Genomic DNA, 12,662 nt, shown 5'->3' on the forward strand with positions numbered 1-12,662 from the left:
TGATTAGCTGGCCTATATGTTTTATACACTCCTGCAACAAACAGGAAAAAAAAGCCGAAAAAGGTTCATTCAATATTTAAAAATGGCTCCAAAGACACCTGAATGCAGTCTTCCTTCAGTGTTAAAGGGATACGTAGACTTCAAGGGAGAGGATTGGCCTTCGGGCGAGTCTATGGTGGCCGGATGTTATCGGTCTTTCTCGCGATTATACGCGATGGGCGGAGCAGGACTGGGACAGTCCGGGCGCTGCAGTGGCCGGGTTCGCTGCCGTTGGAAGAGGGGCGGGCGCCAGATGTGGGCTGCAAAAACCCGGACAACCGGTGGCAGCGGGGTCTGTTTTGCCGCTGTTCAGTGCTTGTCCGGATTTTTACAGCTCTGATCTCTCATCTTCTCTCTCTTCCCACTCCAGGGCTTTAGTGGTCTGTCTGAGTGGGAGAAGCGGTGCAGTGGAATAAAGCATCTGTCGCTGCAGAACTACGCCCGCAGTCGGCCCGCCGTCAGCTTACTTCCACTCGCATTTCAGAGTCGGAAGTAGTAGGGCTTCCCAGCCTGGCTGGGACAGAAATAAAGTCCGTGTATTTCGAAGCGCAGAGGAAAAATCCTTTTTCTCCGTGCAACGCCCCCGCCCCTTCCGTCCAATACACACCCGCCTTCGTTCCCAGCTGTGTTCGCACAGCATGCTAAGTTTGCTTGGCTTTAACCTTGCGGGGGTGGGAGTTGGGGACCAGATCGCTTTTGACGTGTACCATATTAAAGTGGACGTGGCCCGTTATTTCATAGTTTATTGCGCGAATGCAGAAAGTGGATTCATTCAGTAAGCGAGGCGTGTTCGAATGCAACCTGTCTCAAGCCGAAAAGCGCTCAGCAGAACAAAACAGGCGGCTAAAGCAGTATTTGCCGCTGCAGACGTTCGTAGCAGTAGCCACGCTATTCTGCTCCACGGTGGTTTAACAGAAATCTGAATGCAGCACTGAGAAGCTAGGCTGAGTTCCTCGTTCTACAGAGCGCGGTGGATTTACAAAGCCATCCGAAACAGTGAATGGGTGCATGAGATAAATTTGCCTGTTGCTTCAGGGAGCGTCTTGGTGCCATATCCAAACTAAGGGTCTGTTAGATCCCCCAACATTTTGGCCAGTAGATGCATGTGGAATTTTGAGAACAAATTGTGAATGCTTTAGCTGCCATGGGGAGGCAGGTTGCAGTCACAAAACAAGAGACAGATAAAGCAGAATGTTGAGGAGGAGATCTGTGGGTGCGTTGATTCCTGCAGGCGTTACATGGGGGGGGGAGGGGGGATTGAGGGCAGCAATAAGACCTTGTGGTCAGAAGATGAGATTTGTAAGTGTGAATCATGTAAAACTGCAGGTGGCTTGGCATAAAAGAGGAAAGTTAGAGATAAGGGGAGTGTTAGGGATGCAGTAAACTGGAGGCTTGACCGAGAGGTACCCTTCACTTAATTAGCATAGCAAAATACCCCAAAGGTGGGAATTTTAGAAAACATACAACATGCTAAGCTTATTATGGGATGTTCATATGTAACATGGAATCAGGTGCATCTGTGCAACATTGTAACCAATTATAGCTATTTTCTTATCTCAATGTAACCAATTATGTTTATTCCCTTTTTTTTTCAACAAGTATAAAAATAGATGTAGAAGTTTGCTTGGGGCTCCTCTCCCTTTAGCAAGATGGAGTCCTTTTTCTTGAAGCGCTTCAATAAAAGGAAGAACAGCCAATTCTCGTCTTTGGGGTCTTATTGGGCAGGACCCGGGGGAAGGGGGCTCCACACTTTGCGGCAGACAGGATCTCTGCTGAAATTGTCCACGTTCTAAACACTGAGCTCACAGAAGAATCCTTTTTCCTTGCTCAGCAATATTCAGTAAATACTTAAAAGGACTTTCAATATGTTAGCACACTAATCTGGAAATACAGAGTATATAATCCAAAATACATCACTTAAGTGGAAAGGGTGGAATGCAGGCAAGCAGGAAAAAATGCATGAACTTTTCTCCATATCAGCAATGCATACTGTACATGCATATTTAGAAACAAATTCCATTGAGTTTAGTAGGCTTTATTTCCAGATAGCTGGGGAGTCCTTGGTGCTCTCTGAGCTTGGTTGTTTGCTTGCAGATGTTTCATACCCAACTAGGTAACATCATCAGTGTGGGTAATTGTGGAGTTTGCTCTGTTTGCCAAAATCCTAGGTAAGGAGCTATGACTAGTGGAGTCCTTGATGCTCTCTGAGCTTGGTTGTTCGTTTGCAGACATTTTGTTACTCAACTAAGTAACATCATCAGTGCTAGTGAGTGTGGGGTTTGCTCCATGTTTATGTATAGTAGCTTGCCCTGCCAGTGTTGGTGGAGGTGCAGTTTTCTTCTTGGTAGTTCCTTGATTAAGGTATTGTTCTCTGCTTGATTGTTTGCCAGGTGTTAATCCCTGCTTATCTGGGTGTTGGTTGCTGGAGAGAATGTGTTCTGATCTTTTGTTCCTTCTTAGTTTTTTTATTGTCTCTTTTGAATGGTGTGTAAATATGTGTATTGATGGCTGATTTGTCTGAATGCCAAGCTTCCAGGAATTCCCTAGTGTTTTTGGATTTAGCTTGGTCGAGAATGCTGACAGTTTCCCAGTGAAAACTGTGGCTGAGTCTGTCCGTGCATTGTGAGATTAAGGAGTTTTCATCGTATCTTCTGACTGCTAGTTGGTGTTCATGGATGTGCTCTGCTAGTCTTATGCCTTTCTGTCCTACATAATGGCTATTGTAGTCCTTACACTGTATGTTGTAGATGACTCCTGTTTTTTTCTTCTTGTGCTACTAGGTTTTTGGTTTGCTTAAGATGTTTTGGAGGACTTTAGTTGATTTGTGTGCTACGTAGATGCTGTATGGTTTTAATAGTCTGTTGATAAGAAGATGTTGTATAGGCTGTTTCCTTTTTCTGGTTTTCTGGTTGCTGCAGTGCATCTGTGCTCATTTGAATAATGTTCTTACACAGCTCCTCTTGTGGGAGGTTGGGTTGTTACTTTGTTGTTTTTGATAGACCGTAAAATATTTTGCCATATATTATCAAGCATCTCTCAGTTATCATCTCTGTCTCACTGTGCACTTCCAATGCATATGGAACATATCCATATTGATAGATAATATTGTATTTTAGTTGTCATTAGCTATCTTGATATTTCCTATTAAAAGGCCTGTTACCACTGTAATAATATTAAAAACAGGACGCCCACAGAAGACTTGAGGGAATAAAGGGGCAAAAATGGTTGTGTAATATATTCTGCTCTAGGCCTACATTTAAAACTCATTCCAGAAATTAACATTCATTAAAATTGATATGATGCTAAAGTTATATGATGCATAAACTCCATCTGGTCAGACTCTACTGAGACTGTGAAGGCAGCCCTGTGCGGAGCAGAGCTTATCACACTGGGGTTTCACAGTGAACTCACAGGGGCACCATCAATATTTTTACTACTTAATAAACGGAACTGTTAGTTTGCTGAAGTACCCCACAGTGCCATGGCACACAGTTTGGGAACCACTAGGGGCACTGTGAACTGAAACTTTGGGAACCTTTGCTCTAAAGATGGCTCAGGTTGGAAAACAGGTTTGAATCAAAGCTGGAAAATGTGGGAGAAGCATGCATTTCCAATGGGCTGGGAGTGGGAAGGCACATTGCCCTTTCCTAAACTCAGGAAGCAATGGGCCAAGTAGAAAATGCAGATCTAACCCAAGTCAGATGAAGTTATTTTCTCAGTGGAGTTGATCATGGCCCTCTTTTCCTCTCTCCCATATCACACATTTATTTTATGTATACTAATTCTAGTAATGTTGTTCCTGTGTATCTGAAGCAATTGTGAGGGATGATCCTGTGCTTATCCATCATTCCAGGGGCCCCTGGAGGAGAGCCTTCTCTGCCGTTGCCCCCACCCTTTGGGATATTCTCCCCCCAGAGGTGCAACGGGCCCCTACCCTCCCGGCTTCCCAAAAAGGTTTAAGGAGCTGGCTCTGCCAGTGTGCATGGGGCGATATGTGCTCTAACCACCCTTGAAGGTGGTTAGCATGCTGACGACACTCCCCAACTTTCCATCTTGCTTTTTTATAAAATAAAGCTATTTATTACTGTGTCTGTTTTATATTGTATTTTAACAAATTTTATTTTTTGCTGTAAACCACCCAGAGTCATTTCAATGAGATGGGGTGACAAATTTGATAAATAAATAAATAAATAAATAAATAAATCCTAGGTGGAGAAATCCAGAGGACTTGCATACCTCTGATTCAAGGCAAAGGGTCATTTTTGGTGTATGTCCAAGTTATTTAAAAAGAATGGCTGTTTAATATGTTTTTGTTCTGATTGTATGCTATTCTTTTCTCTTCTCTCTGTTTGTACCTTAATGTTTTAATTTGCTGATCACTGATCATGGCTGAAAATCTAAATCTATGACTTTTTTTAACTATACGTAGTTTTCTGAGGCTTATTTCCAAAGATCAGGATCAACATTACCTTTTCCCATAAGGAGCACAATTTGCAGTTGAGATATACAAGTTTGCCCATTTTGCACATAGACCATATGATAAATTTGGATCCTGATTCAGAAAACAGCCCCTTTCACTTCTGAGAGTTCAGAGAATTGTAATGTGTCTTAAAGGCCCACCCTATGAAAATCAGTGTTTTTAACAGAATAAATAGTCAGTGCTGTTGTCCATATTGCCAAGGACTTTTGCTAACATGAACCAGGTGATTTTAGGGCAGTCACTCTCTCTCAGCCTAGCCTACCTTGGGGGGGGGGGGAGGAAGGTGGGGTGTTATGTACATGACTTTTAGCTCCTGGAGGAAAGGTGGAAGAAAGCTAACAAAGCAAATAAACTAATTGCAGGTTACTCCCTATATTCTTTCCTTAGTGGTTACTTTTGTTCTTAATTATACTCACAAGCAAGTTGACTTCAGTGGTCTTTTTTTCATGCTGTGATCTTGAACATTTCACTGGAATGTATTAAAAATAGTTTTGCAGCTTCTTGGTGAGTTGAGATGCAATGGCTTAATCTTCCTTATTGCACTAGAAGCAGAGTTTACAAATTAAATGTTGCTGTCGTCCTAAAAAAGGAACTTCCCGGTAGCAATTGTTTTGTAGCACAGTGACCTTTCTGAGAATGACAAGTATATTGATTTGGCACGCCTGGTAACACTGGTGCTGCCAGCTGTGAGTCAAAATGAATGATCAGGAACCAATGCAGCTTTGTCAATATGGAGCTATCTTTAAAAAGTGTCCAGAAGTTGTGTGTATGCAAAATATTGCAATGAGCTTACTAATCAGTGCAAGATACAGAGATCCTACAATGCTATATCTACAATGGTTGCCAAATGCTTTCTGAACATAGTTTAAAACATGAGTATTAACCTTTAATGCTCTAAACAGCCTAGGCTTTGTCTGAGGGACTGTCTGTACTATCAGAACACACCCACCTGACCATTAAGGTCTTTAAGAAAAAGAAATGGGTCTCTGAGACCAATTTATCCAATGGGGGGAAACAGCCTTGCACTCTATTGCCCCCTTGGGGGATGTGTTTAAACCCCACTTTCTCTGCATTTAGAATAGCAGCCAAATGCACTGCTTTTGGCAGATTTTAAATGTAATGTTTGCATTTGATTTAATTTATGTTCTTATTTTATATTCTGTTTTCATATTTGCTGTTGTATTTGACTAAGTTAAAATCAAATGGTAAATGGTAAATCAAATAAAACCTTCACCATCATCATCATCATCATCATTTGCCTATGCTTCAGTTTAAACTTAGTGCACAAAAGGCTATTTTACACCTTTGTTGTTGGTGATTGGAAGTAACCTTTTCACAAAATTAAGACTACATAAAAAAGCAAGTGAATCATCTCAAATGTGTTTAGAGCTGTTGGCTATTCATTAGAGTCACTATAGCCTTACAGTATTGATCAATATTTCAGATGCTGTTATTCAGTTCTGTTCATCAGTTCTGTTTTCCGTACTCTGCCATTGCTTGTTTTAAACTGTTTCGACAGTAATGAATTATACCAAATAAATAGAAAAAAGCTAGTTTGCCAATCCTGATTTTTTTAAAAAAATCAATAGCTGACTAAACTGCAGTTTCTTATTTTAAACTCAAATCATAGCTCCATTATGACTACAGAATAAAACAGAATTTGCTTCTGTTGCCCTGGGAATGCAGAACTATTAACTGGAATAAGGATCATTTAGCAGTACGTGTGTGTGTGTAAGATAGATATATATAGATCTATAGAAACAGATTTATGAAAAGGTGTTTAGATATTTGTGTGTGTGTGTGTGTGTGTGTGAAAGGCAGGGAAGAGAGAGAGAGAGAAAGTGTTCTGGGCAAACCAAACTATCTGATCTGGCATACCTGAACCAGGCCAAAGTGTTGAAGCCCCCCCCCCCCCTTTAATTCTACCCCATCATCTACTGCTGTCAGATGTTTATATAACCCTCCTGGGATACAAAGCCCAGAAAGTGAATTTTGTTTCCATCTTAAGTAAAATATCATTCTATCCCTTGTTAGTGTAATGATGCTGTTTTTAAAAACAAAATGTTGCATTAAAAATATTCTCTAATAATGGAGATTGCTTTTTCCACACCATGTTGGGGAAAGCCGCTATAGGGGATAGATAGTAAAGTCTTTCTATTTTGTCAACCTGTGCTAACATCATACCTTTGTTCCATTTTAAATGAGGATTCAGTTATAACAATTGCACAGAAAGTAACAGAGCAGGTGTTTCTTTCAGAACAAAGCAAGTAATTTCTGTATAGTATGTTAAGAAAATGCTTTCTCTCCTGTCCATGTTGAGATATGCTAAATAAACCTTGGGTTCAGGATAGGTGGGATATACCTCAATGTCTGGCCTAACACTTGAAGTCTCATGAAATTAACTCAGTTCCAATACCTTCTAGCCATGTTTGAGCATCGAACTATGTCCTTAAGCCCAGTGGGAATCTAAGGCAGTGTCTGCAGTTCCGTTCTGAGCCAATAACAGCAGGAGGATAGAGTGACTTAATGCACAGAAAATATTCAAAACTTTCTCAAGAATGTTTCTTTCTTTTCCTCTTAATAATTGGCTCAGTAATAAGAAGTAGAAACTCCTACGCAACACCAGGACTTCTGTGCACCAACAAAAATGTGTTCAATATAACTTGATTTTTTTGAAGTGGCAGTTCTTTAATCTTACTTTTTTCTTTAAACCACAATGATCCCTGAAGGTTTAATTAACCACCATATGAGGCTGGTAGTGACTGCATTGCTGCTGTTAAATTGCATGTATAAAGCAATTCATGTGTTAATGCCCTTCATGATCTTGTTTATCTTCACAACGGTAGTCCTGTTTTTCAAAAACCATGCCGAGAACTACTAATGGATCAAAATCAGGAGATGGTAGAATTCCAAATAAAAACGATTTGTTCATTTATGTAACATTCCATTTTAATGCCATCTTTTGTTTCATTAAGGTTTTCTAATAGCTGCCTCCTCAATGGATATTGCAATCAATCAGTCAATCAGTCAAACAACCCTTTATTATGACCATAAGGCCAGTAAAACAGATAAAAATAAAAATATAGAAGGCTAAAAAGAAAAAAAAATAGTACACATGTTCAGACCCAAGGAGAAGTGGATAGTCCATATAGTGGCATAGAACTGGGCAAACCAGAAAGATCTCCTTGGAACAATAGTTAATCAGGAGAAGTCACACTTTCTGCCAAGGAATTCCTTCAAGATAAGATAAATAAAAGTCACCTGAAATTCCTTGTAGAAAGGGCAATGAGAGAGCATGTTGCTCGAAGACTCTACTGAGCAGTCTCCACAAAGACATATACACTGATATAAGGAAATATTATTGGAGTATCCCAACAGGACAATGGAAGGCAATCCAGCCTGGGCAAAGCAAAGGCCTGGTAGCATTTCAGAACTGTGAGAGTAAGAGTTAAGAGGCTAGCTACTTATTTACAAAAAACCCACATACTGCAAAGCTAGGAACCAGACTTAGGTTGATTTGAAAAACCAGTGTCCCAGATATGCTGTTTAAGGTTACTTCAGGTGTTTTCAAAGCCTAATGGGCAAAGACTCTCCAACAAGAATCTTATGGAGTGATGCTTGCCAATAACTTTCTTTTAATCAGGCAGACTTAATGTGGGCTTTAAGAACTTGTGGGGCCAGATGCTCTGAGAAGAAAGATAACTTTAGCTTTGATAAGCCTCTCTTTCAGAATGGGAACAACAGCATCTGACAATAGAAAACTGAGTTAATCATTGTTTGTTTCCTTTCTATGTTAAGTCTTGGATGATCCTGAATTTACTTAAATCATCTTCCTCATGTAATTGAGAATTAAGTGTAGATAAGTGTGGACTGGGGGATGATGGCAGTTGACTTTATTTTCTTTGTTATTTCTATAAAATATCTCATGAAAATATATTCCAGTAGTATATGTGATAAATATGGCCAAGCACATACACAATTAAAACAAAAACATTTTCAGAATCCTGATTTTTTATTAATAAGCAGAAAGCTGGTGTACATCACATGATTTCCTGTTTGATGTCACCTGCCAACAGAAACACTCAAACCATGGCAATTCCAGTTTGTTTTACTGTTAAGAAGTCACAGCTAGAAGCTATGCTTTGTTTTTCTGTTAACATTTCTGGTTTGTTGGAAGAACTGACTTCTCAGTTTGAACATCATGGTAAATCCTGTAAAGAGCTTCAGTTTGTTTAACCACTCCCTCTGTCAAGAAGAACCAATCAAGGATAACTGAAACTGAACTTCAAGAATATATCATACTGTGTATTTAAATCCATAGCCTTTTAAAATGCTGTGAATTAGAATGAAACAAAAAGTACTTGAGTCTTTGCATATGGAAGATTATTCTTCCATTATGCTGATGGTTTCAAAGAACAAGCAGTAATGGATCAAAGCATGCTAAAGTGGTGTAGGTGCTGAATCGTCCCACTCAGAGCTATTTTTGAGTGTATGAGTCAACGCTTATGACAAATACTTTTTGAATTGCTTTTGAAATACACATGGCAAAGGAGTTTATTAGAATTATATTAGGCTTTGAACTATAAAAACACTATTAATGCATAAATAGAAACTGTAAAGTTATGGAAGTAATTTATAACATAAGATTAATACTAGCAAAAGTCTTTGGTTTGTGAACTTTTGATTGTGCACGCATATGTTCTCTTGAAGTCTGTAATCTTGATAACAGATATAATGTTCTGATCTTTGATATAAAACAACACTGGAGTTTCCCAAAATCTATAGAACAAATCAGTTTCAGATGTTAATTTACACTGCCAAATATGGAGGCAGTTCCTTCCCTGAAGATCTTGCTACCAAATGACTCATCTCATGAAGGGAAAAAAAAACACAGATTGCTTGCTTAATATTTATCATATATATATAAAGAAAGAGAGAGAGTTTAGTGTAGTGGTTAAGGCACCAGGCTAGTAACCAGGAGACCGTCAGTTCTAGTCCCTCTTTAGGCATGAAGCCAGCCTAAATTGGACCAATCATTCCCTCTCAGCTCTAGGAAAAGGCAGTGGCAAACCACTTCTTACAATCGTGCTGAGAAAGCTGCAGGGACTAGTCCAGGCAGTCACCAGGCATCAAGACTAATGTGTTTTCTGCCACATGAACATTTCCCTAATCCATTAAAATCTTCAAACTAGACCTGAATTTTATATATTTTAAGAGTTTTAAACTGCAGCTATTTAGAGTAGCTATTTTGAATTAACATTGAACATCTGGAATATACCTAAAGGACACCAAGTAAGTATGTATATGTGCATGTGTGTGTGTGTATACTGTATATATATAAAATCTGAGCACAGCTGGATTGACTACAGGAAAGCCTGCAACTCAATGCCACACACATGGATCTATGAACGCCTGGCAGTATACAAAGTCAACAGGACACTAAAGACCTTCCTCAAGAACTCCTCAGGGACTATGGAAGACAACACTGGAAGTCAACTCAAGACAGCTCACACAAGTGGCAATCCAGTGCAGCACATCCCAAGGTGATGCACTGTCCCCACTACTGTTCTGCATAAGCTTGAACTCCTCAGCCAGATAATCAGAAGGACTGGATACAGATACAAGTTCAAGAGTGGAACTACCATCAGCCACCTCCTCCACATGGATGACATCAAGCTGTATGCTAAGAGTGAACAAGACATTGACTCGCTGATCCACCTGACACAGTGTCAGAACCTGCATCACCCAACTGCTGTTGTTTTCCATTGTATTGCATTCGTTGGGAGTTGGATTGATTTGTTTCTGCCACTTGTAACTAAGGAGGGGGGGTGGCTGTTAATGGTTGTAAGGGGAGTTGGGAAGCAGCTTAACCATATATGGGCAATTTAGACTGGCTTGATGGCCGGCCAGGCAGCTGGGGCCCAAAGAACCAGGAAGAAGCTCGGGGAGGAAGGAGAGAGGTCAACAACAGGTGAAGAGGAGTCATGACACCAGGCAATAGGGGGAGGGGGGATAAATAGAGGGAGGTTTACCCAAGGCGTTAGTTTTAGCAATGTTCTGTTTACAAGCTACATGTACCTCTTAATAAAGAAGTATTTATCTGACCCAAGTCTGGTTGTGTGAGAATGCTTCAGAACTGAGAGTTGGACATCGTGGACTTGACACACAGATCTATGGTGAGGACATTGGGATGTCATTCAGACTGGAGAAGTATGGCTACATGGTAGTAAAAAGATGGAAGGTAGTTAAAACTGATGGAGTGGAACTACCAGTGGGTCACACAGAGACATACAGACCAGCTACAAGTACCTTGGTATGTCATAGTCACATAGGAACCACAATGAGAAGACACGACAGCAACATCCAAGTACCACTAAAGAATAAGACAGGTCCTGAAGAGCCATCTCAATGGGAAGAACAAGATCCATGTCATCAACACGTATGCCCTGCCAGTCATCAAATATCCTGCCAGTATAGTGAGATGGCCAAAGGAGGACATGGACGCTGCCGATGTTAAGACCCAGAAGCTCCTTACAATGTACAGAGGTTTCTACCCCAAGTCCAACACCCAGAGACTGTACACCAGCCAGAAAGAGGGCAGGTGGGGTCTGGTGAGTATCAAAGCCACTGTCCTGGATGAAACCCAGAACATCCAGAAGTACATCAGTAAGATGGCACCCAAAGATTAGTTGCTGGGAGAATGCCTGAGGCACCAGCAGACATGGGAGGAAGTTCAAGCAGAGGAAGTGTCATGGCAAGACAAGACCTGCACAGGATGTACCATTGGCAGATAGCTGAGGTGGCTGACATTGGGAAATCCTACTGGAGAGGATTGGACTGGAAAGGGCTGGACTAAAAGACAGCATTGAGGCACTGATCATAACAACATAAGAACAGGCACTAAGCACCAGATCCATAGAAGCAGGGGTCTACCACATTGGGAGGTACAGACTGGTACCCAAGGTACAGACTGTGCAGAGAGGCTTCAGAAACAGTCTAATACATAGTGGCAGGGTGTAAGATGAGTGCAGGAAGAGCATACAGTGAACAGTACAGCAAGTACCTGGCATTGTGTACAGGAACACCTGCATAGCATATGGGCTATACCCTGCCAAGTCAAAATGGGAGATTCCACAGAAGGTCATGGAGATTAACAGGGCTAAGATCCTGTGGACTTCCAGATCCAGATAGGCAGGTACTGGCCAATCAACCAGACATCATGGTATAGACAAGGACCAGAAGACAGCAGTGGTGATAGATGTAGTGGTGCCAAGTGACAGCAACATCAGGAAAGAAAGAGTATGAGAAGCTGGAGAAGTTCCAGGGCCTGAAAGAGGAACTAGAGAGGATGTGGAAAGTAAAAGCCAAAGTGGTCCCAGTGGTGGTAGAAGCACTCGGGGCTGTGACTCCTAAGCTGGGACAGTGGCTCCAACAGATCCCAGGAACAATCAGAGCTCTCTGTCCAGAAGAGTGCAGTGCTAGGAACAGCTAAGATACTGCGCAGAACCCTCAGACTCCCAGGCCTCTGGTAGAGGACCTGAGATTGAGGAAGACACATACCACCCATAGGGGTGAGAGGGGATTATTTTTTGTTTGTTTGTTTCATCTGTTAATAACTGTGGAAGATATTTACAGCATAAACCTTGTAATACATTTCTCTTGCACAGTGTTGTGAAATTTTTATAACAGTTCCACTAAGTTAGGGAAGGGAAGTCTGTGCCTTCCAGATACAATGGCATGGCCACTGGACAGGAGTGATGGGAATTGTAATTCTACAATTCCTGGAGCACCAATAGGTTCACCATTTAATCCATTAGGCAGGAGCAGAAGAGGTGCCAACTTCTCTCCCTCATCACCAGCACCACTGCAGACATCTGCAGAAGGATGCCTCCTTCTATTTGCATGGAATTCCCCCAAAATTAGGATCCCTGGAGCAACAGTAACATTACTTTGAATATAAGTATAAAGCTTATATTTGCTAGAATATGTATTTGCATAAGGAATATATCCTCTCTGTTTTCTCTCTTACATAGTTACAAAGAATATTTGTGTTCTGGTATAAGTATAGCCTTGCATGTGAAAATGCAGAAAAGCTGAAGAAATCAACCTATTGCTAAAAGTGCTTTTGAGGATATGAAATTAT

Source organism: Python bivittatus, unplaced genomic scaffold (assembly GCF_059951505.1).
Source record: "Python bivittatus isolate LINGU-HERP-01145 unplaced genomic scaffold, Pbiv_v1 ctg000330_np1212, whole genome shotgun sequence".
NCBI classification, from domain to species: Eukaryota; Metazoa; Chordata; class Lepidosauria; order Squamata; family Pythonidae; genus Python; species Python bivittatus.